Source organism: Puma concolor, chromosome E1 (genome assembly GCF_028749965.1).
Source record: "Puma concolor isolate L17-30 chromosome E1, mPumCon1.1.hap2, whole genome shotgun sequence".
In the NCBI taxonomy this organism is placed as follows: Eukaryota; Metazoa; Chordata; class Mammalia; order Carnivora; family Felidae; genus Puma; species Puma concolor.
The window spans coordinates 7,952,934-7,978,876 of NC_141680.1; the positions used below are offsets into that span (position 1 = coordinate 7,952,934).

General features: G+C 43.9%; 1 long non-coding RNA gene across 10 annotated transcripts in view; it reads right to left on the reverse strand.

Annotated features, from left to right (window-relative positions):
• LOC147574048 (uncharacterized) overlaps positions 1 to 25,943 on the reverse strand; it is a 231,665-nt gene that overhangs the window by 14,880 nt on the left and 190,842 nt on the right. For 7 of the 10 annotated variants that reach the window (XR_015243867.1, XR_015243866.1, XR_015243863.1 and 4 more), the window contains 2 exons: positions 17,722 to 18,774; positions 13,926 to 14,553 (listed from right to left, as the gene is read on the reverse strand). The exons of 1 other annotated variant lie outside the window; for it this stretch is intronic. This is a non-coding gene — a long non-coding RNA (uncharacterized LOC147574048). Of the gene's footprint in view, positions 1 to 13,925; positions 14,554 to 17,484; positions 18,775 to 25,943 lie in introns of those variants that run through there. 2 more of the 10 variants (XR_015243860.1, XR_015243857.1) reach the window with 2 other exon arrangements.

The following is a 25,943-nucleotide window of genomic DNA, read 5'->3' on the forward strand; positions in this document are numbered from 1 at the left end:
CAAAAAACTGACCCTGTATCCTCTGAAGAGAAGACTCCTACAAAACTTGACTTAAATGCTCCTGATTCCCCTCCACCCAACTGTATTTCAGTTCTTGAAATAACACTGAACCTTTGAATTCCCCCCCCTCACTCATTATTAGTAACTCACTCTATAGTTACTCTATAGAAAAATACCCTGTTTCTGTCGAATCCCTTACCTGGTCCAGTATGGAAGCCCAAGATGATTGACTCTTGGTCCAAAATTCTTCATAGCCAAGGATACTACATGAACCAATATATGTTTCTCATGTCAAAGATGAATAAGCTTTTCAAAATGCAAATCTGATCAGCTCCCTGTGTTGCTTAGAGCCCTGCGGTGATTATCCATTGTTCTTGGAATAAAGACAGTCTTCTTCAAGAGGACCTACAAGAGGTCCTACAAGGACCCTCCTGTGCTCTGGTCACGAATCTCTCCATGCCACTCTGAAAACCATTTGTATTGCCCTTATTTTTAGTTTCTTGAGCAAGCCATTAATTCTTCTACCTTAAAGCTTTGTTCTCTTCACAGGGGACTTTGCTGACATCTGCGTTTGCCTGGTTAGCTATGCGTCATACTTCAGATCTTCACGTAATTGCCCTTTCTTCAAGGAAGCTTCCTCTACTCCAGAGAAAGTTGGATCTTCCTATTATATGTTCCCATGGTGCCATGTGATTCTCTGTTGCAGTCCGTACTCATGATGGAAGTTTCATACGTATTTTTGTGCTTATTTGGTTACTGTCTATCTGCCTACTAGACAGTAGTAAAATTCATGAGAACCAGGATGACATCTGGTGATAGATATGTCTATCATCCAGTACAGCGTCCAAATGTTTGTTGAATGAATGAATGAACACATGAATGGCTAAAATTGAGCATCACAACCTACAAAAGCTAAAGATGGGTAGTTAAGGAACGAATCTCACGGTGGTGATATAAGGAAAGCAGGGAGCAGAGACAATCTCATCAAAACCTTCTCTTTTTTAAAATAATTTTTAGGGGCGCCTGGGTGGCGCAGTCGGTTAAGCGTCTGACTTCAGCCAGGTCACGATCTCGCAGTCCGTGAGTTCGAGCCCCACGTCGGGCTCTGGGCTGATGGCTCAGAGCCTGGAGCCTGTTTCCGATTCTGTGTCTCCCTCTCTCTCTGCCCCTCCCCCGTTCATGCTCTGTCTCTCTCTGTCCCAAAAATAAATAAAAAAAAAACGTTGAAAAAAAAATTAAAATAATTTTTAAATTTTATTTATTTTGAGAGAAGGGGGGGTAGGGGAGGGAAAGAGAGAGAGAAGGAAAGGAAGAATCCCAAGCAGGCTTCACACTGTCAGTGCAGAGCCCAATGGGCGCCTTGTACTTACGAAGCATGAGATCATGACCTGAGCTGAAATCAAGAGCTGGGCGCTCAACCGACTGAGCCACCCAGGTGCCCCTCATCAGAACCTCCTTAACGTGAGTGTGTAGAAAGGCTTCAGAGAATCCATTCATCTACCATAACTGTATGTAAAGTTATGTTCAGACATCTATTTCGATTGTATTCACTAAATAGTCACGTGGGTGCTGACTTTCCCAATAGATGAAAAACCATTACTCAAATCCAATTTCTAAACAAGGACTAGACAAATGGTCAAGAGGGAAGGCTGGTCTCTGGAATCTCTGGCTGGTGTCTTACCCATCGTCCTTCTACCAAACAATGGTAATAATAGTCCATTGGAAACACCTATTTTGGGTGCCTTGTGATCCGCTGGAAGATCCACTAACCAAAGTTAATTAACACCTTTAAACTGCAGGCCGGGGGCGCCTGGGTGGCGCAGTCGGTTAAGCGTCCGACTTCAGCCAGGTCACGATCTCGCGGTCCGTGAGTTCGAGCCCCGCGTCGGGCTCTGGGCTGATGGCTCAGAGCCTGGAGCCTGTTTCCGATTCTGTGTCTCCCTCTCTCTCTGCCCCTCCCCCGTTCATGCTCTGTCTCTCTCTGTCCCAAAAATAAATAAAAAAAAAACGTTGAAAAAAAAATTAAAATAATTTTTAAATTTTATTTATTTTGAGAGAAGGGGGGGTAGGGGAGGGAAAGAGAGAGAGAAGGAAAGGAAGAATCCCAAGCAGGCTTCACACTGTCAGTGCAGAGCCCAATGGGCGCCTTGTACTTACGAAGCATGAGATCATGACCTGAGCTGAAATCAAGAGCTGGGCGCTCAACCGACTGAGCCACCCAGGTGCCCCTCATCAGAACCTCCTTAACGTGAGTGTGTAGAAAGGCTTCAGAGAATCCATTCATCTACCATAACTGTATGTAAAGTTATGTTCAGACATCTATTTCGATTGTATTCACTAAATAGTCACGTGGGTGCTGACTTTCCCAATAGATGAAAAACCATTACTCAAATCCAATTTCTAAACAAGGACTAGACAAATGGTCAAGAGGGAAGGCTGGTCTCTGGAATCTCTGGCTGGTGTCTTACCCATCGTCCTTCTACCAAACAATGGTAATAATAGTCCATTGGAAACACCTATTTTGGGTGCCTTGTGATCCGCTGGAAGATCCACTAACCAAAGTTAATTAACACCTTTAAACTGCAGGCCGGGGGCGCCTGGGTGGCGCAGTCGGTTAAGCGTCCGACTTCAGCCAGGTCACGATCTCGCGGTCCGTGAGTTCGAGCCCCGCGTCGGGCTCTGGGCTGATGGCTCAGAGCCTGGAGCCTGTTTCCGATTCTGTGTCTCCCTCTCTCTCTGCCCCTCCCCCGTTCATGCTCTGTCTCTCTCTGTCCCAAAAATAAATAAACGTTGAAAAAAAAAATAAATAAATAAACTGCAGGCCGTTGGGGCATCAGATAAAGTGAGAGTTAGCTAGTTGTCCTTCCTTGTTCCCCAGGCTCGCCGCCTCTCCTCGACTCCTTACTGGCCAATAGCTCTGAAGGCAGCGCACAGCCTAGGGCTTTTCACCAGCCGTTGGCCTCTTGTCCCTAACTAATGAAGCCTCAAGCCCTTGTTGGGCCTTGTTTCTACAAGGCCGGACACCTTCTTTTAACAGGACGTACTTGAGAAACAAGATATTTTCCTTTGTACTAGAAACAAATGGTGATTAATGTCCTCATTGTAATTAATCTGTGGTGACAGATGAGTAGTATAGCAGCAGCTCTTTGGCTGCTGTGGGAGCGTTCCTTGATAGGACAGCTGGTGAGAGAGGACACCAAATTCAATTTGTTTCTCATTTGCATACATATGACAACCATCTGTGCTAATAGCAGTGTGATGTCTCCATTAGGCCCTGTGCTAGCACACAGCCTTCCCGGGCTCCCATCAGGCCTGGGCGAGGGGGAGCTCAGAGCATAAATATTTGCAGAGGAAAAGCGGTGGGCCTGATGGAACACACCCGATCACGTCCCCTCCCGCCGGAGGCTCAGCACTGAACACGGGCTGAGATCCCCGTCACCGGTAGGAGGGCAATCTTCTTTTGAGGATTCTTGCTCCTTTCATCAAAAAGCCTCTACCCTCTCTGTCTCAAAGATCCAGTCGAACTACTCCTGGTCTATTCCCGACTGTCTGGTTGCTCAAACCAGCTTCACTTTGGTGAAGACCTTTTCATTTTTGTAACTGGCCCATTTATGGTAAACAAATATTCATGGAGTATCTGCAAAGTGGGGGCAACTATTCCAGGGATTCACAGGAGACAAGAGGATTTTGCTTTATGGGGTTTACATGCAGAGGTGGTCCCTGGCACTAAACAAACGAGTAAGACAAGGGTCATGTAGTGTTAACATTGTAAGCAGAGAATCGGAACCAGGTGCCAGGTGGTGCGGAATAGATAGTGGGTGTTGACTACATTGGGTTTGGTTTTCTGACAAGTCCTCTCAGAGGAGGTGAGATTTAAGCTGCTATCTGGATGACAAGAAGGAATCAGCACGAGAACATCAAGGGAAAATACATTTTTTTTCCAAAGAAAGAGAAGAGTGAGCTTGATGTGGTGAGGAAGAAGAATGGCCAGCGTGACTGAGAGGGAGTGACGTGATGAGAGCAGTGAGTCTGTCTTCGTTTCCTAGGGCTGGAGTAATAAAGTACCATGAGCAGGGAGGCTAAAAACAACAGAAATTTATTGTCTACAATTCTGGAGGCTAGAAATCAATAACCAAGGTCTAGGGAAGACTATTTCCTTCCTTCTTCTAGCTTCTGGTATTGCCAGCAATCTTTGCTTTGTAGACACATCACTCCAGTCTCTGCCTCAGTCATCACATGGCCATCTTCTACCTATGTGTCTGTGTCTCTCTTCTTCTTTTCTTATAATGGCACTAGTCATATTGGATTAACCAGCTGGAGCACATGGGGATTTGAAAGATAGATAAGGCATGTAGGTCATAGTGTAAAAGCCATGGATGACCTTTGAAGACCTATTATAATGAAATGACAAGATCCAATGTCCATGTGGGCATCACAGTTAAATTGGGTGGAAATGGGGCAAGAGGGAAGAATGAAGGTAACCATTACCTTACCTATTTGATGTATGTATTTAGAAAATTTGAGGAATCATGTTTTTGTCCTCAATAGTTGGCAAGATGGTGCAGCATTCACTGGAAGAGGGAATATTTGGTGGTGGGGGGGGGCAGGGATAGGGAACAAGTCTGGGAAAGAAAATCAAAGGCTCCATTTTGGCTATGTTCCATTAGAGATATCTACAAGACATCCACATGGAAGTATAAAATCAACCTCTTTGAGTGTGTGAGTCCAAACATCAGAGGAGAAAAGACTGGTCTTGAGATAGAAATTTGGGAGTCATCAGCCTCAAGAGATTTTTTAAAGTCCATGGTGCTAGATGAGATTTCTGTCCAGAAAGGGAAGAATATAGAAAAACAAAAATGAAAACGAAAACAAGGACTCCACCCCAAACCCAGAGAAACACTATGACTCTTCGTTTCCTCCAGTCTCTGTCCTTGGGGTCATCAGGTCTCACGGTTGAGTGCCCTTCCTTACTATGGATGACTTTATTCTATGAAACACTGTGTGTGGTGAGGGCCAAGGTTTGGCTGACCCCTCTCTGTTTCATGCCTCATCCCACCCATAATTCATCCTCATTTCCTTTTGTCCTGGTGCTGCTCCATGACGAGAGGGGTCCAGGTTCAATGTCTTCATAGTCATACACCAGAACTGCTGACATTTTGGGCTTGGTAATTCTTTGCTGACAAGGATCGCCTTTGATACTGTAAGTGTTTAGCAGTATTCCTGACCTCTGCCCAGTAGGTGTCAGCAGTGTCTCCCCACCCCCAGCTGTGACAATTAAAAATGTCTCCGGACATTGAGAAATGTTCTCCGGATAATGAGCATAGGCAAAATGACCCCCACTTAAGTACCACTGCCACAGACATAACACAGGACTCTAAATACAGGAGACACTCATTAAATATTTGCCATTGATGGTGACGGCAATTATATCCTGGCACACGGCTTCCCTTCACCTTACTCCATCCACTAGAGGAAATAGATTCTTTATTAAAAATCTTGTAGAATAGCATCAGAATTTCTCATTAGTCTCTGGCCAGGCCTCCAGACTCCAGACTTCTCCAGAGTTAAAGACAAATGTGTGAGGAGTCAGAATGAGGTGTGAAAGGGAGTTATTCATTCAGCCAGTCAACAAATGGCAAAGTTAAACAACAATTGAATTTTAAAAAAAGCCCTTCTGCGACCAAAGCCTGGTTTGATAAGATAGGGGAGGTTATTACCTAAGAAAAATTGCTAGCACACATTCCAGTGACTTTGCGTCCTAAGTAAAAAGTCATCTTTAGCACAACAGATATCCTTTTAAAATTCTATCAACCAGAAAAATAGAGGCGGGAGAATGCAAACCAGACCATTAAAATGTAATCTAGAGCCTACAAATTAATAAAATGGTAGCACGATCAGATTGAAATGGCATGGAATCAAATGATATGTGGCTGTCTTTGCAGCGCATTGTAGCTCCTGAAACCCTAAAGATTGAGTACATGTATGGAACATGCCGGCAGCATGGAGAACATAGCAGTCTTTCCTGGTGGCCCCCAGGACAGTCGTAGGGGAGCCTGGGGGGCTCCGTCGGTTCAGCATCCGATTTCGGCTTAGATCATGAACTCACGGTTCAAGAGTTTGAGCCCTGCATCGGGTTCTGTGCTGACACAGATTCTCTTTCTCTCCCTCTCTCCCTGCCCCTTCCCCACTCGCACTTTCTCTCTCTTTGAAAATAAATAAATTAACTTAAAAAAAAAAAAAGAATGGACAACAGTTTATTCTTTCACATCTGTCGGTTAGATGGATGGTTCTATTTCTTTTGGTTTTGACAGGAGTATTACAAAGTCTCAAATGGCCAGGCCCACATAGTTGGCCACGGATGCTTACTGGGAGCTCAGCCGGGGCTGTTGGTGAAGGTTCTCGGTTCTCCTCTATGAGGTCCCTTCCACATAGCTGCTTGGTCTTCCTTACAACATGGCAGCATCTTTCCAAGAAGGAAGTTGAAAAAGGAAGTATTCAGAAGCTGTCAGTCTGTTAAAGCCTGAACTCGAAAGAACCAGAATGTTAGGTTACCTGTATTCCTTTGCTCTTCACCGTAACAGTTACGGGGCCAGCCTAGATTCACCTGAGGACCCTCACCCCCCTTCCAATATATCTGTCACATAAGTTCTTGGGTAATAATTGGCACCTATAATGTAAATGACGTGTTTATTAATTGCACTGATAGCCGGATGATTGCACAAGGGAAATGGATCATGTCGTGTCATTGTAATAAGCCTTCAAAGGTCATCTGTGGCTCTTACACTATGATCTGCATGCCTTACGTGGCTCTCAACTCCCATGTGCTGGGGCTGATTAACGTCCAATATGACTGCTGTCAGTTTAAGAAGAGAAGAGACACGCAGACACACGGGAGAAGACGGCCATGTGATAACAGGGGATACACGGAGAGATCATCTCTGGACACTAGCAGCCACAACAGACTCATCATTCGACTCCGTACCCAACCACTCTGGTGTATTTTGAGGCTCGTCCTGATCCACATCTGTGCCTTTCTCCTCTAGAGCCCAGTGTTGTCACATTATAGGAGCCCTGGATGCAAAAGAAAGAGAGGGCTTGCCTTCCCGCAAGTGTATATGCGCATGTGCCGACTACATACACCTATATGAAGTTAAGGAGTGATCAGAGGGCCAGAAAGAATGACTCTCTTTCTAACAGCATTTGGCTTGGAGCACCAATTATTCCCTACGCTGCTGTGACAAGGACACACACATAGCAAATGTCCAAGAGCCATATTCATCTAATCAAGTTCTTAATAAAATTCCATTTCCCTTCCATTTTCTGACATTTACTCAAGGAAGGAGTAAATAGCAGACGCTCTTTTAGAAATTCCTGCTTCATACAGCTAGTGCCAAAATTAAAAGAAAGAATATAAGATTGCTTTCCATAGGGTGAGTGTTCAAGAATGTTAGATGGTGATGAAAATAGCTGAACCCGGTGTCTGATGTAGTAAGTGCTTAATAAAAGGCAGCCAGTATTGTTAAAGAAAAGCTCTTTTAGGGGAAGGATGGTAAAGGAATAAAAGAAGGTTGCAGTCCTTCTGAATGGGGAGGGGGGAACATAACGGCTAAGAAGCTTGGGGTCAGGAGAAGGGTGATGCTCTGTCTGCCTCAAGAGGCATTTGACAGAGCTCTCTTTAATACCAAATTATCAGAGACAGTTTTGGGATTTTCATTGGCACAGACACGCTTCCCCCCTGAGCCCCGGAATAAATACTTAGCAGGTCAAAGATCAGTTCATTAATCTCCTCACTTGTCTGTTTGTTTGGACATACGGATGCGCCATTGTGAAGGCAATTTGAGCGAAGGCTGAAAGAAATTAAGACCCGGGAAAATGTGCATTCTAACCCATTTTAGTACCATCGCAGTGAACAGAGGGATGTGTGAGAGGGGGACAAAGGCTTTAGATGCAAGTCTCTGCTTTTTCAAAAAAAATTATCTGTAATCAAAATTAGAAGCTCGTGACTGGGTTCTGTTCTTCCCCATGTTTGTTTATGCAACTCGCCTTTTAGCTGGCGTTTGATCAACTTTTCTTTCCCAAGTGAATTTTTATTTTGCTCCACTAGGCAAAGCCCGTCAAGCACATCTTTAACCGTCTTGGAGGGGCCCCGTAGAAGCCTTACTCTAAGAGACGTGGAAGTAAGAGCAGAGAAAAGACACGTTTTCCGCGGAAGGGCACTGAGGGTGATTTTGACTAGAGTTATCCTCATGAGACGCAGTGCATTTTTACGAATTGCCAAGACACCTCTCCATTTGGATCCAAATGACCTGAAAACAGTCAGCTGCCCTGGATCTTTCTGGGGCAAAAGCCTTGAGGAAGAGGATTAGTGACTGGCTGCAGTTCACATCTGTAGACTGGAGGACAGCAAAGAAGACAGACCTCCTATGTTCACTCTCTACGTCTTTGGAGATAGCAGTGGGAGGACTTCAAGGCGACCCCCCATGATCCCTGCCTCCTGACGTTCGCACAGCTGTGTCATCTCTTCTCCCTGAGTGTGGGCAGGACCTGTGGCCTGCTTCTAATCAATAAAATATAGAAAAGGTGATGGGATATCACCCCCATGATCGTGATACACTGAGTTTCTGCTAATTTTTATGGCAGCGATGGGAAACGGATAGATATGACCTCTTCCACGGATCTGGTGTTTGGTGGGTGGGTGGTTTTGGTTGTTCTGGGGTCCTCAGCTCTACAGCACCCCCAACTCCAAGCAGTCCCAGCCTGGTATGTGCCGGTCTCAAGGCTCTAAAATCCAGAGCGAGGACAGAGTTCCAATGCGCGCTTTTAGTTCTCTTCTTGAGCCACGTTTATGACCGTTGCATCGCCCAGAGTAGGTCATAAGGCCAACCTAGATTCACAGGTGGAGATAAAATCTCCAACTTAAAAAACTTTTTTTTGAAATTTATTTATTTTTGAGAGAGAGAGAGAGAGAGAGAGAGAGCGAGCAGGGGAGGGACAGAGAGAGAGAGAGAGAGAGAGAGAGAGAGAATCCCAAGCAGGCTCCGCAATGTCAGCGCAGAGCCGGATGTGGGACTCAAACCCATGAACTGTGAGATCATGACCTGAGCCAAAACCAGGAGTTGGACAGTTAAGTGACTGAGCCACCAGGTGCTCCTAAAATCTCCAACTTTTGATGAGAGAAGCTACAATGTAACACAGAAGGTTACGGAAAATAGAGACATACCTGTGGCCAACTTACCATCTACCACATGCTCTAAGACGTAGCCTAGCGTATGAGCCAAAATACATACTATGAAAGGGCACCATTCTCATGCCCGAGACTCGGATGGTATGGGGGACCAAGTCTCTGGGCCACAGCCTAGGACTTACACTTCACACGAAAGTTCCCTCCATCACACTGCCCCTCCATCTGTGACGGAAACAAGAAACAGAGCCTTTTCCCTACCTCCTCCCTCAGCCCCCACATGCAGGAAACAGAGCGTGCCAACATGCCCCAGGGCCTCGTCAGCCCAAGGAAATCCCTGACCACCTAATAGAGAAGGAGTAGAAATTATCACAGACTTGCAATCCTCATCCGGACAGAGGGTCAAGGTTCCACCCTCTGGTGATGGACATAACATGGCCATGAGGGCCACACCCCGGATTCTGATTTCACAAATAAGAAAATTTAAATTCAGAGAAATGAAAACACTTGCTCAAATTCACAAAGAGGCAGAACTGAGCTACATCCAGAACTAGGAACTTTGGGGACGTAGTAAAATATGACGCGAGCAGAAAGACGCACACTCAAACTGGACGGTATTGACGCCCAACCGAAAGCCTTCCCGCACTGCCAGCCCCCCTGCAATCACAACACCTTGATTTTGTTTTGGCTTCCATCCCTCTCTCCCTATGGTTCAAGAAGGGCCGCTGGTACCCCAAATTTCGGCAATAAATCTAGGACCCTTTTCTCTTTGAAATTAGTTCCATCATAGGCCTGGACAAGGCCAGCTTTACGGGCACGTAACCTGCACAGTTGCACAGGGCATTGGTCTCAGAAGGACCCCACACTTGGTTTAATGCTTCGCTGCGATCTTGAAATTCTTAATAACTGTTGGACAAGAGATGCCACACTTTAATTTCGCACTGGGCCCCACAAATTATTACAAATTATATAGCTGGCCCCATGTGTGTGCTACCATTCTGGCGAACGCGGTGCAGAGAAACCTTGTTGGGAGACTTCTAATAAATATGATTATACACAAGTGTGCCCCCTCTCCTTCTGCATGTGATGTCTGGAGCTACTGCAGCCCTGCTGCACCCTTGAGGGAAGCTAAGCTTGCCACATCAGAAAGATGGAAGCAACCTGGATCTTTCTGACACCACTGACGCCATATGAGATAATAAGTCTTCTTTTTTGTTTTTTTTACAAGTTGAGAAAAGTAATCTCACCCTACGCAAAAGGTCATTGAAATATATCTTCTGTGACAAAAACAAACAAACAAGCGAAAACATCAACGAAGTAATGTAGATATAGTCCCTGTGAATCCTCTGAAAGTCAGAGTTGGGAGGCTGTTTAACTCATGTCTGCATTCACACTTCACTAAACCAAGACATGTGTCCTATACCCGGACCAGCAACTATCAGAAGTAAATTAGGACCTGGGTCTTTCCATAGGAACACGAAATCATGGCAACGAACTAATTATAATGACTTCTGCTTCCGGGGAGATGAGTAAATGTACTTCTCCCACTCCGTACAAGGACAGTAAAAGAGCCTGAAGGTGAAGAGAAGAAGGGGGGCTGCTGAGGACCCCAGAACCAGAGGCACAGCACAGTAGTGAGGCCCCGATTTTCTTTTTGTATCATATGTTCTAGCCTTGGGGCTGGAGAAGCCAGCAGGAGACGGCGACAGACTCACAAAGAGCCTACCCTCGCCAGTCAAAGGAGCAGAAAGGGGCAGTGTAACAAGACAGAAAACTTTTAGGCAATGACCTGTCTACTCCAGCCAGATGCCGTAGAGAAGAACTGTGGCCCCACCCCAACCCCAACTGCAAAGGGGGCTAGGAGCCCACCTCCGCTGTAATAACGTGCCCAACTTCCCCAGTGCACCCCCCCGGGCACTGCCACAATAAGGCAGTAAGGAGCAGGGACTTCTATCCCCATGGGCCGGTGAGAAGCCCGTCGGCCCCTCACAGTGTCTGCGGAGACCACAGGGGAACTAGAAATCCTATGACCCCCGGGGGGAGAGGAGGAATCCACCTGCTCCCCTAAGCATCAATGGACACCTGCATTTTCATCTCCATCTGGCAGAAACATGAACACAGCCCCTGTCCCCTGCCACAGCAGTGTCAGAAAAAAACCCCAGTTAAACCAGCAAGTTTAAATAAGACCCAGAGCGTCATATCGTAACACAAAAATATCTGGGTTTCAACTGAAAACCATTCACTGTACCAGGAACCAGTGAGATCTCAAAGGGAGTAGCAGAAGACAACTCCAACATAGAAGATGTTAAAATAATCAGGCAGGGGTATCCGGGTGGCTCAGTCGGTGAAGCGTCCGACTTCGGCTCAGGTCATGATCTGGCGGTTGGTGGGTTTGAGCCCCACGTTGGGCTCTGTGCTGACGGCTCGGAGCCTGGAGCCTGCTTCGGATTCTGTGTCTCCCTCTCTCTCTGCTCCTCCCTGCTTGTGTTCTGCTTCTCTCTCTCCCTCAAAAATAAATAAACATTAAAAAAAATTTTTTTAATAATAATCGGGCAGAAGCAGCCCTAATAAAAATGCTTCAATGAGCAATTACAAAAAGCCTAAAACAGATGCAGAAACAAAAAGCCTCAACCAGGAAATGGAACCAAATGGCAGATTTAAAATGGGAAAATACAGTTAATATAAAAAGTAAAGAAAGAAAATTCATTGATAAGATCTCCATGGATGGGCTCAATACCAGGATCGGAAAGAGGAAAGAATCAGTGACTTGGAAGACAGAACAATAGAAATCCAATCTGAACAACAGAGAGATAACAGAGAGGGGAAAAAAAAAAAAGGAGAATTTCAGGGACTGGTAGGACTATAATAAGAAGATCTCGGGGCACCTGGGTGGCTCAGTCGGTTAAGCCTCCAACTTCTGCTCAGGTCACGATCTCACGGTTTGCGAATCTGAGCCCCGCATCAGGCTCTGTGCTGACAGCTCAGAGCCTGGAGCCTGCTTGGGATTCTGTGTCTCCCTCTCTCTGCCCCTTCCCCGCTCATGGTCTGTCTCTTTCTCTCAGTCAAAACTAAATAAAACCTTAAAAAAAAATTAAAAAAAAAAAAAGTTAAAGGAAAGAAGGAAGGAAAGAAAAGAATAAAGAAAAGAAAAAAGAAAAGACAAGAAGAAAAGAAAAGAAAAGAAGAAAAGAAGAGAAGAGAAGAGAAAGAAAAGAAAAGAAAAGAAAAGAAAAGAAAAGAAAAGAAAAGAAAAGAAAAGAAAAGACAAAGAAGATCTCACGTTCACGCCATTGGTTATTCTGGAAGGGGAGAGAAGTACTTGAGAAAATAATGGCTGAAAGTTTCCCAAATCTGATGAAAGAAATAAACATAGAGTTCAGGATGCTGGGTGAATCGCAGCAGATGGGCAGATGATCTTTTCAGACTGATTGCGTCTAGATCCTACTGATGGGATCTCACAGTTATATTTAATACCCATTTGTCACTGAGATCGGTCAGGAGGCAAGCCAAGGGCTTGTTGGAAGGACATACCCCTGACCTTCATCAGTCACCCTAGAGGCTTTCCACACACACACAATCTAAGGAACATTTGGGGCCTTCATGCCAATCCAGTTGTGAGTCAAGTCCTCTTAATGCCTTGGTCCTCAGAGTGAGGTCCTGGGAGCAATACAACAGATCACCTGGGAGTTTCTTAGAGCCACATCACAGACCCGATAGATTGGAATCTGTGCCCGCAAGACCCCCAGATCCACATTCCAGCGCGAAAAGCCCATTTTACCTACTTACTCCTATCCTGCAACCAAAGAGACACCCTTACGCTCCTCTTACATAAAAATTCTAGGATTCCCTATAAACTGCAGGTGAGAAGCTGACCAGAGGAGGAATGAAATCCCAAACCATGGAAAGTACTAGACTAAGACGCTGGAGTTTTGGCCTCCATCCTGAACTTTTGTATCTACGGATCACCAAAGCTGCTGCCGGGCGGTATTTACAAGATGGCCGTTCCTCGTGTTTATTTGGTTTATTTGGTTTCCTCATGCATTTTGCACTGAAAACAAACTAGGAAGTCAGAGACCGCTTCCTATTCTGAATATCCTCTGATTCCATTACATATGAATCGGATTACCCATTACTAGGTAGGCGAAGCCTGTGCACAGAGAAGTTAATTGTAAGATCCAAACCGTGCCTGGTGTATAATTATGGCAAGAATATTTTTTAATCTAACTGTAATTCCATTTAGGAATTTGGATGACTTGAGCTTTGCGCCTGTAGCTTATAATATCACCAGAAACCCTTCACGGCACTGTAACCCTGTAAGTCGGTTACCTGCCGATGCTCAAATACATACATATATAATTTTAATGGCGCCCATTATACACAGACTTCCATTATAGCACTATTTCCACTCAGTCATAATTTTATAAAAAATTCCCCTATTGGCTAAAATTTTCCAGGCTTAATCATACTCTGGAGGTGAACTTTTTTCAATTAATCTCCACTTAAGCCAATTTTGAGCTCTTTGGATGAAGGAAAAATATATATGCCAGACTCTTAAAAATAACTGTCAAGCGGGTTCCTTTTTTTTAAATGTTTATTTAACACACTAACATTCACACTTCACAAGACTGATGTGCCGGCATCTCAATTTCCAGATGATGGAAGCAGAGGTGTTTTATTATTATTATTATTATTTTTTGTTTGCTTAGAACCACCCCCCCCCCCCCGACCCCCCGCAATAGCTTGCTCAGTTATCTCCTCTGCCATGGAGAATTATAGACAAGTCTGTAAAGCAGGTATTTTATTTTAAGCTTGTGGGGGCACTTAGCATCCACGAAACTGAATTCGAAACTGAATTCAGCTAATACACATCAACTCTCCTTCTTACAACCCTGGCAAAGTTTTCCAATTTGGGACTAATGAGAAGAAAGTCATTTGGATTATTGATCCAGTGTGAGTCATCTAGAATGGGGAAAGAATGGGTAATTACCACTGTTTTGAATCACCTCCATTTATTTTTTTTTTTTTCTAAACTTTATTTTGGAACTTCCAGCCTCTGTTGATTATGTTATTTCTCCAGAGGAAAACAGCCTCTGAGTGATCCCTCTGAGCAACTGAGAGGCAAAGCCTTCTAGCTTTTGGTCACGTCTCTGATTCTTTGGTTTTCTTTCTCTAGCAAATGCTTTGTATTCAGTCTGTACAGCTTCATTTGGTTGATTGGGAGCGGGAAGTTTGCCACAACACACACAGCCATCCTCTGCAACATGGCCAGAAAGGGCAGGACAGGAATGAATTCTTTGCTGGATTCCTTGTGTCCAGGTCTTGGTGGCGATTGACAATGGATGGGGACTTTCTTCTCGATTCCAAAGAAGTCTCTTAGCACAGTTATGTAGAAAGGATTAAAAAAAAAAACAAACCCTAATGAATTTTAATTGTCCTTTCTCCAAGCTAAAGTTTTCATAGGTTGCTTAAGGAAGAACCATGTCTGAGGACCTCTAACTGGGTGAGGACAGTCTTCTGCAGGAGGGCTAAGATGCCTTGGCCTGTTGACTTCTGGTCTCCCTACATTTTACTTGTCATCCTTGACTTCTCCATGTTTTCTGCACAACAAGCACACTGAGCTTTTGGTCCTAGAGCATGTGATGCTACCTCCTGCCACAGGATCTTTGCATAGGCCATTCCTTTTGGCTACAACATCCTTACCACTCGTCTTCTGGTGAACCTGTTGTTTCTTCAGGAAAGTCCCCACTGACTGTCCCCGTTAGGTCAACCTCCACACCCCCAATGTCTGTTCTCACACCACCATACACTTCCCTTTGACGGTACTTGTCACTGTGATATTCTCACATTGACTTCTGTGATTTTTCTTCTATTAGTAACTTTATTCCTACTGGCTCCATGAGGGTCCAGACCATGTATACTCCCAACGCCTGACATGAGACCTTACACATAGTAGGTGCTCAGTAATTATTTCTTGGATAGATGGATGGATGAATGAATTTACTTTGGAAATTCCCTGGAGGGGAGTCATATACTGCCAAATACCTTGGCATCCGAAGAATTTGTCTGGTCTGGTTTATGATGTTGTTCCAACGTTGGTATGTAAGACCCATGAAATGAGAGCATGGACAGAGAGGAAACAGGGCAAAGAGGACCTGAGAAAAACCCTCAGTCAAGGGCTAAGTAAAACACCTCCTGAGTGATAATATTATAAACCTGAAAGTTGACCTTAGAGACTGTCCCTCAGATTTTACAGATGAAGAAAAGGAGGCCCAACTTTCCACCAGTAGTTACTGATGGACCACACCCCTCCTAACTTCATCCGTCCCTGGTCCACTGCTCTCGTGAAGAGATGGTCCTTGGCAGAGGTGAAGAAATGGAAGGGAGGGCAGAACTTAACAGTAGCGGGAGCCCTGAGCTGCGGAGACCACAGGAGAGGAAGAGAGTAATGAAATCATACGGAACCCAAAGGGTCCCTGAGGGCTATGGCTAGGGAAGAAATTGGACTTCCTTCCTCTGCTCATAGATCCAATGTAGAAAGCTTTACTAGGAAATCCCCGAAGGAAGAATTGCCATCTTTTCTATCATCCCCAGTGAACCCTTTAGTCTATAATCTGTAAAGACAAAGGCAGTCAGATAGAAGAAGGTACCCAATTATCACGGATTCTCTCAGTAGAGCTGAGCGGCTTAAGGCATGGGTGCTAGGCCAGGCTCCTGAGAGTGAACTTCACCAACTGGGTGATTTTGGTCAAGCCCCTTAACCTCTCTCTCAGTTTTCTCATCTATGACATGGGAATAATTGAACCTGTATTTTTTAGGGTCAGTACACGGATGACATATAATATGATTATAAAGTACCTATGCATGACACCTAAGAAATGCTTGGTATGACCTAGCATTCAACACTCAACGGATTTGTACTGAGTGCTTACCAGGTGCCTATAGGGGACAAGGTCAGGTCGTGGGGGCATGGGTCTTACATTATAACGGGGGAAGAAAGATGAATTTGAGAAACAGGAGATTTGCAGAATAGGCTCAGAGCCCTGAAGAAAATATTACAGAAGTGGAAAGGAAGGAGGAATTGGCCACTTTCAAATAGGTTGGATCAGGAGATCCTCTTTGAGGTCACGGCATTGGATGTGAAGGATCCAGCTACGGAAAGAGGTGAGGACAAGTGTTCTCGCCCAGCAAATGCCAGAAATGGAAAGTCCAAAGCCTTGAGATGGGAACGTCCTTATGCCCGGGGCCATGAGAAGCCGGAAGTTTCTCAGCTGGAGTGAGACAGGATCTGAGTTATGTTTAAAAAAAAACAAACAAACCCCTCTGCCCCAAACCCAGAGAATGTACACCACCACCAGCGAACCCTGTGGGTTTGGGGAGATAAGGATTCGTCCATGCAAGGTCATCAACTCTCACAACTGTTCCACTCTGGTGGGGGATGTTGAGAGCTCACGAGCCCATGTGAGCGGGGGTGGGTTATGTGCAGGGGCATGTGGGAAAAATCTCTGTACCCTCCACTCAATTTTGCTGTGAACCTAAAGCTGCCCTAAAAACAAACTCAGTTAAAAAAAAAAAAAATTAAACTAGTTAATTGGGGGGAAAAAAAAGTAGAAAATTTTGGTGTGAATTCTGGTGTACAAAACAGGTTTTGGTGGGGCAAGAGCCAAGGCAGAGAAACCAGTCAGGAAGCTAGCAGAGAAGGCGAGGTGAGGGAAGGAGGGGTGGTGGATGGCATGGGGTAGACGGACAGGGTGAGCAGGGAGAGGGAGCCCATGGGGTCAAGATAAACTTTAGAGGTAGAAGCAAGAGGGCCAGCAGCGGGGAAGGGGGGGCGGGGAGGTGGGAGGCAAAAGGGAGAAATCGGAGATGAGTCCTAAGTGTTGGTCTTGAACAACTGGAAATAGAGGTCCTGTTTATCGAGACGGAGACAATCGGGACGAGAGACCCTGGAGATTATAGTGTTTGCCTTTGTTCTTACAATGAGGGAGGTGGATCTGGGGTTCCAGAATTGTGCGGTGTTCAATAAAATATGCCCCATCTCTTAGGAGTTTTAAGGACAGAGAAAGTACTGGGGGGACCTGGGGGGGGGGGGCTCAGTCAGTTGAGCATCTGACTTCAGCCCAGGTCGTGATCTCATGGTTTGTGAGTTCAAGCCCCGCATCAGGCTCACTGCTGTCCGCGTGGAGGCTGGAGCCTGCTTCGGATCTTCTGTTCCCCCCCTCTTCCTCTCTCTCCCCCATTTGCACACAATCTCTCTCTCCCAAAAACAAACAATAAAAACAATTAATTAAATAAATATTAATAAATTATATCAATAAAGTAATTTATTAATATAAATAAATAAAAGTAGTTTACGAGGTTTTTAGAAATCTTATTTTATACCAGGTGATAAAATCTGAACAACTCAATGCCACTTTCACGGAAGCATTTTCTTGTAACGGAAACACAGTTACAAGAACACTAGACCAGGAGTCTTAGGAAAGATGTCATTCCCACTCAGCCACTAAAAGTCACCTGCCCTTTCTGGGCTTTCACTGATTTACCTGGAAATGGAGGGCTGTGGGGCACCATGTCCTTTCCGGGTGTCACATTCCATCAAATGTTGGCCGGAGCGAGATACACTTTTCCGACATTGACAATGAAGGTGATGTGCCTTGCATCCATCCATTTGCATTTTGTGGTTTTGGATTTCCCAGATGCTCTGCAGTGTAGACCATCGCTCTCATAGCCTGTCAGCTTGAGAGCCCTTATTCGCCATGCTGCACAGGCAACTCAGCATAAACGTTGTCGGGGGCCACATGTCCTGGAGAGAAGTCATTTTCAACCAAGAGGGCCTCAAGTCACAAGACTTTCCAGCTTTGATTCACTTTGGGCAGCTGCCCGGAGAGCCTGGAACCACAGAACTGCCCCGTGAGGGACCGTACTATGTGGGGCAGTGGGTTATCAGCCTTGTAAACTCACTTTGTGACAAGCGCACGGCTTTGACTTGACATGAAGGCAAAAATCAGGGCTACAATATGGTGAGCCATGAGAAAGGAGCAAGGCAGGGTGGCTAAGCGTGAGAACAGCTGGCTAGGGGCAGAGTCTGGGCTTTGTTCCCACCGCCCCACTAACCAGGTGTGTGTGTCTTTGGGCAAGTCATTCCAGGAGGCTCGGTCTCCTCAACTGGAAAATGCTGTGTGCTTGGACGGTTCTCTCTCTGGTCTCTTAGCTTGGGGATTCCACGAGCAATTGTGGGGCCTCATGGATGCTGTGGGCACAGCACAAGAGAACAGTATAACAGTATCGTTTGGCCCAATTACTGGACTTGACACTTCCTGTTCATGCCCTGGGAAAGAATTCTCAGGCAAGGAGGGGTGAAGCTCATTGAGGTGCTAATGAAGGGTTTCACCTTCCCCTAAAGGGTCTTTGGGTGAGATCCAGGACAGGTGGCAGCCAGAGGGGAGTGGTGATTAGGAAGGCATCATCAGGTGGTACCTGCAGGGTGAGGTATTGACTTTGCCCTTCTCTGTAGTACGGGAATGAACAGATGGAGTGCTAGACCCCCACATCTTATTAACTTAACCTTGAATGTGCAGACAAGCAGAAGCATAAACCTGTAACCAAAAATAGCATTTATTATCGATGTCTTCCTTAAAAAAAAAAAAGGCAAATCCCATATTATTTTCCTGGGTTGATCATCTCCATGGTCTCTTAAAACATATAGTTGGAACTGGAGGATAGGACTCAGAGAGCGAGTTGTTTTCCCTCTGGGCTTTTTCTTTTCTTTTCTTTCTTGAAGTAGGTTTCACCCCCAGCATGGAGCCCAACGCGGGGCTTGAACTCACGACCCTGCAATCAAGACCTGAGCTGAGATGGAGAGTCAGACGTTTAACCGACTGAGCCACTCAGGTGCCCCTCCTTTGGGTTTTTTAAAATGGAAATGAATGGGGGGCCTGAGTGGCTCAGTCAGGTGGGCATCCGACTTTGGCTCAGGTCATGATCTCACGGTTCGTGGGTTTGAGCCCCAAATGGGTCTCTCTGCTGTTGGCACGGAGCTCACCTTAGATCCTTTGTCCCCTTCTGTCTCTGCCCCTCCCCTGCTCACATGCTCTCTCTCGAAAATAAATTAAAATGTAATGAAAATAAAATGGAAATTTAAAAAAATAACATAAATTTAAAAATAACGAAAATAAAATGGCAGTTAATGATCAGTGTTTTGTCAGTGCAACACTCCTTACCATGAAGTCCGTGACTATGTGAGCCATTCTGATTTCGAACATTCCTAAGTGTCAGCAGCCATCCGTGTCCTGGAAGCATTTCATGTGGGAGATGATGGCTCTATTAGGGGTTTTATGTGCTAACCCAGGGCAGAGACTGGCTATTACTTCTTGAATCCTGCTATTTCTCCTGTTTATTTATTCAACAAATATCAACGAGTATGTCTGATAGTCCCTGCACTCCGCTAAGGACTGGGGACAAAGTGATACGGTACCAACAAGTCCCAGCTCTCTCCTGCTTCTTATGTAAATTCGAATTCCTCTGCTATTTTTCAAGTTCCCCTGTAACATGGCTCCAGTCTATCAACTCAAGCTATTTTCTACTATTCATCAACCTAAATATTCTACCCCACTCTGCTGCTTGTCCCCACACATTATATATACACCCCCTCCCCAGCATATAGACAAATAGAATGCTCATTTCCCCGTCTTTCATTTTCTCATGTCTGTCTACACCAGGGATGACTCTACCCTCGTCCATGTACTTCTCCAAAACCTACTCCTATTTCAAGGCTTAACACAAATCCACCTTCTCTGAGAAGTGCTTTGTGAACGCACGAGTCCAATCCAATGGCTACTTCCTCCAAGGTTCTGTACCCCTTGACCACACATCTCGTTGACCATTTTCAGACACCCATCTTTTTCCTTCTCTTTTTGTGTGTGTTGACTTGATCGGCACATGTGAATTCTAAAATTTGACCCCAGAAAGGTCAACCATATGTACACCTTCGTTAGCCGCACGAGATTTGAACAGCGTTAGTCTCAAAGGAAGTTCTCAGTTACTTCCTTGGCTCATCACATATTTTGTCTGCAATCAAGATATGCTTCTATCGAGATGGTAGAATCACAACCATATGGCAGATGTTTAGAACAACAGGCTTTAACTGACTGCATTTATTTGAACCTTAAACATCCCAGACCTTTCCCTTAACTATCACCATTAAAACTACAAAACATCAAAGGATATCATACTTGAAAATGACACGTATCTAAAATATCTAACTATGACTTACTACCTTTCTAACTTCAATTACTACATTAAACTAAAAATCAGAGTATTTAAAAAAATTTTTTAATGTTTATTTATTTTTAAGAGAAAGAGAAAGAGAAAGAGAGAGACAGAGCATGAGTGGGGAAGGGGCAGAGAGAGAAGGAGACACAGAATCCAAAGCAGGCTTTAGGCTCTGAGCTGTCAGTACAGAGCCCGATGTGGGACTTGAACTCATGAACTGTGAGATCATGACCTGAGCCGAAGCTGGACGCTTAACCAACTGAGCCACCTAGGTGCCCCTAAGATTAGAATACTTTTAAGGATTATCTCTTCTCTACTGCTATGCGATGTCATCTTGTTCTTAAATTGAGTAGCCATATATGAGTATCTATTTCTCAACTTCCATTTTATTTTACTGGTCTATTTGTCTGGCCTTGTCTCTATATTGCCTGGTTTTTTTTTTTTTTTTAATTTTTTTTTTTTTCAACGTTTATTTATTTTTTTGGGACAGAGAGAGACAGAGCACGAATGGGGGAGGGGCAGAGAGAGAGGGAGACACAGAATCGGAAACAGGCTCCAGGCTCTGAGCCATCAGCCCAGAGCCTGATGCGGGGCTCGAACTCCCGGACCGCGAGATCGTGACCTGGCTGAAGTCGGACGCCCAACCGACTGCGCCACCCAGGCGCCCCTATATTGCCTGGTTTTAATTACCGTTCCTTGATTGTATAATACAATCTTCAGTAGAATACATCTTCCTACATTATTTTTCTTAAAGAATGTACTTTTGTTGGTCTTATGCATTTCCAAAGGAATTTAGACATCAGGTTGTCAATTTCCACAAAGAAACCTGCTGGTCCTTTCATTGGAATTGCACTAAATGTATAGATCCACTTGGAGATAATTGGTATTTTCACAATATTGGGTCTAACCTTGCATGAGCATGATATATCCAATTATTTAGGAATATGATAGCCATATGGAAAGAAAAAGTAAAACATGATTCCTTACTTCACACCATATACACAAATCAGTTCCAGGTAGATTTAAATTCTAAGTGTGGAAGATAAAACAATACAGCTTCTAGAAAATCATATCAAAGAATTTTTTATGCTCATGGACTAGAGCAGGACTGCTTCAGCGGGAAAAAAAGCTAATCATAAGAGAAATAAGCAATACATTGGACTTCACTGATGTTAAAAATAATAAAAAGACACAATGAAACAGTGGAAATATAAGTTACCAAATGGGAGAAATATTTACAAAATCCAACAAAAGGACGGTACCCAGAATATATGAAGACCTCTTACAACTCAATATGAAAGAACATAATATCTCCTCCCAAAAAACTAGGCAAGAAACTTGAAGACGCATTTGACAAAGAACATTAAAATGGCCAATAAATGGGATGCCTGGGTGGTTCAGTCAGTTAAGGGTCCAACTTTGGGTCAGGTCGTGATCTTGCAATCTGTGAGTCTGAGCCCCACTCAGGTTCTGGGCTGACAGCGCATAGCCTGGAACCTTCTTCAGATTCTGTGTCTCAGATTCTGAGACACTAAAGCATACCCACCATAAACACTAATATTACCAAGTTTGGGCAATAATGTGAAATAACAAAAACTTTCATACACAGCAGGTGGAAATGTAAATTAGCAAATCACTTTAAAATCTTGTTTGGGGGGGCGCCTGAGTGGCTCAGTCAGTTAAGTGACTGACTGTTGATTTCGACTTCGGTCATGACTCAAGGTTTGTGAGTTTGAGCCTCACCTCAGGCTCTAGGCTGACAATGTACAGTCTGCTTGGGATTCTCTCTCTCTCCCTCTCTCGGCCCCTCCCCTGCTCTCTCTCTATTCCTTTCTCAAAATAAATAAAGAAATTTAAAATTATACATATGTTGTTTGGTATTACCTACTTAAGTTGAATATATGTATGATCCATGACTTAAAAATTCTACTCACAGTTATATATCCAGTGTGCACCAAAAACCAGACACATACCAAGAAGAGCAGCATTATTTTTAACAGTAAAAAGAAAAAGGAAAGAACCCTAATCCATCAAATTCTATCAACAATAATCTAGATACATAAATTACAGTTTTTCACTCCTTAGAAAACCATGCAACAGTGAAAATGAAGGGATCTAATTCTACATGCAACACCATGAATGAATCTCACAAAAAGTGTCGAGCAAAAGAAACCAGTAAAAAAAAACCAAACAAACAATGGGGCGCCTGGTGGCTCAGTTGGTTAAGCGTCCGACTTTGGCTCAAGTCATGATCTCTGGTTTGTGAGTTTGAGCCCCGCGTCAGGCTCTGTGCTGACAGCTCAGAGACTGGAGCCTGCTTCGGATTCTGTGACTCCCTCTCTCTCTGGCCGTCCCCCACTCTCACTCTGTCTCTCTCTTTCTCAAAAATAAATAAACATTAAAAAATGTCTCAAAACAGACAAAACCCACAGAAGATCATACTGGGTAGTTTCATGTATATATGGTTCAAAAACAGGCCAAACTAATCTATGAGGGGGTTGGGGGGAGTAAACGGTACTTGGAAAGAAATATGAGGAATCTTCTAGGTAACACTCGGGGTGGTGATTACTTCGGTGTGCTTATTGTGTGGTATTTCACCAAGCCGTAGGTGTGTAATTTGTGCACTTTTTTATATGTATATTTCAATTAAAAGAGGATTTTAAAAACCAGATAAAATCTACCAATGCTACTTCTGAAATTGCATATAAAATACAAATTCAGCTAATGTCCTAAGTTTCAGAAAAATCTAAAGCAATATATAAAAGAAGAAGAACGCCCAGGGAGAGATCGGTGTCTTTTTTAACCATTTTTACTTGGTTAACCCATCCTTTCTTTGTCACCCATTGCTGTGCTGGGTCCCTAATACCCTACCAATGGGCTGAGAACACCACTTGGCTGTTTTAACCCAAGTCACTTTGACTTCCTGTGGTCTTGCCCTGGCCAGAGGCCAGGCACAAGTCTCACACTTGGCACACTAGTCTCACAATTGCCCATTTTCAGAGAAGGAAAATCCTTTTGACATTTGATTTTCTCTCTCAACCTGAAAAATGACTTTTAATCTTCCTGGTTAGAAACTTAAAAAGGCGAGGTGCCTGGGGGGCTCAGTCGGTTAAGCATCCGACTCTCGATTTCGGCTCAGGTCGCGATCTCACGGTTCATGAAGTCGAGCCCCACATTGTGCTCTGTGCTGATAGCGTGGACCCTGCTTAGGATTCTCTCTCTCCTCTTTCTCTGCCCCTCCTCCTCACTGTCTCTCTCTCTCCCTCAAAAATAAATGAACATTAAGAAAAAAAAGAAACTGAAAAAGACTAGAAAAATACTGTGCTATTGTTACTTGCCCTTTAATTGCTATGATTTTTAACATCATATTGACATCCTCTGAAATCATCAATTAAACCAGAGTTTGAGCTTTCAAGACTATGTTGGCTTTTAGGTTTTTTTCATTAATGGCACTTTCCTCATGGGCTAAATTCTAACTAAATTGCTCTGTCTCGGCCCTTTCTGTTCCGTGCGTTAGTTGGCCTGTCCATGCATAATACAGCACACGCTCTCTTAATTAATGCAACTTAAAACAGATCTTTATATCTGGCAAGGCAGAATACCCACCTTCTCAGTGTTCCATCCCTACCCCAGTAGGAAGTCACTGCTGCCACTGTCATCTGGTCCTCTCTTTGGGGGAGGAATAGGATTCATAACCAGCCATTGAAGGGGGGCCTTGTGACTTGTTCTGGTGCTGATTGTGAACACAGGGACATGTGTTACTTCCAGGCCATTATACTTAACTGTCAGTTTGAGACCCTCTACAGGTCTCTTTTATCAGTCAAACAAACAAAGCCAATCATCAACGGGCCATGTTGCGTCCGAAATAGGTCGTTGCTGTTTTAAGCCACTAAGGATGGAGGGACTGCATGTTCCTGAATCATAATCTAGCTTATTCTGACCAACACACACAAAACCAATTGATGTTTTCAAGAATGTCTGGATATTCTTTTCTTATTGGAATTTTGGGCGGAATTGCAGGAAATCTGAAGATTCATTTTGGAAGAGTTGACATCTTCACAATATTGAATCTCCCTGTCCAAGAATGTGCTATGACTCTTCACTTACTCCAAGTCTTTACTATTCAGAGTAAAGTTACATAGATTTCATGGAAAAGAATATAAAGTGAAAGTTAGGCTGGGCATGCGTTTCTCTTTACTGATTATTTAGATTTGTTATCAAAATGTGAGGACATTTAATCACCTTTTACTGGGTCATCTTGGCAAATTTTCTTGATTGTCCTAATAGCTTTGAATCGAATCCCTTAAGTTTCCCATGTAGAGGGGCACCTGGGTGGCTCAGTTGGTTGAGTGTCTAACTCTTGATTTCAGCTCAGGTCATGAATCCCAGGGTTGTGGGATTGAGCCCCACATTGGGCTCCATGCTGTGCATGGAGCCTGCTTAGGGTTCTCTCTCTCTCTCTCTCTCTCTCTCTCTTTTTTCCCCTCTGCCCTTCTCCCCTGTTCATGCACTCTCTCTCTCTCTAAAATAAAAAAAAAGTAAAAAATTTTAAAAAGTTTCCCATGTAGAAAATTAATAGTGCCAGATAATGGTAATTTTCTCTATTTTTTCCTACTAATTAATATCTCTTTTTTTCTATTTCCTATCTTGCTATGTTGATGGGAATTCTAGAATAAGACTGACAATATCTATGCATGTGGATTTTTTTTCCTTTTGTTCTTTGTTAGAGGTCAGCAAGCTTTTTGTTCTGTAAAGAGTCAAATAGTAAATATTGTTAGCTTTGGAGGTGATTCTATTTCTGTCACAACCACTCAACTCTACCATTGTAGCATGAAGGCAGCTAGCTATACACAATAACTAACAAATAAACATAACTGGTTTGGGCCTGTAGACCATAGTTTACTGAACCCTGATACATTTTAATGACAAAGCTTTCAATGTTTCACTATGACTATGATTTTTTTGGCCATTTTAAGGAATTACACTTCATTTATAGATTGACGAAGTTTTCTTTTGTTTTTTTTGGAGGGGGGTTGGTAATCCTTTCCTTTTGGACATCAAGATCATTACATTAAATTTTTTTTTACATATTAATTGCATTAACTACATCTAGAGAATATTCTACTTGTTACCTAATGTTGAACCGTCCTTATATGCCTACCACACACTTAGTCATAATAAATTATTTTTATTTATTCCTGGATTTTATTAACTGCCCATTGACCAGACCTCCACAATGTACCAGGAGCTCTTCCAGAAGCAGTCAATACAGCAGTCAATAAAAGTCATGCTTCCATGGAGCTTAGATTCTAGTGGGAGGACACAGATAATAAGGGACACACAAGTATGACAGGTGTAGGATAATGAAGCAGAGTGAATGAGGCTAGCATGCTACTTCAGAAATGGGGGTTCAGGGAAAGCTTCTCTGATCAGGTGACATTTAAGGACATGGGGGGTGCCATCTAGTCAACCAAGTAAGCAATGGACATACTAC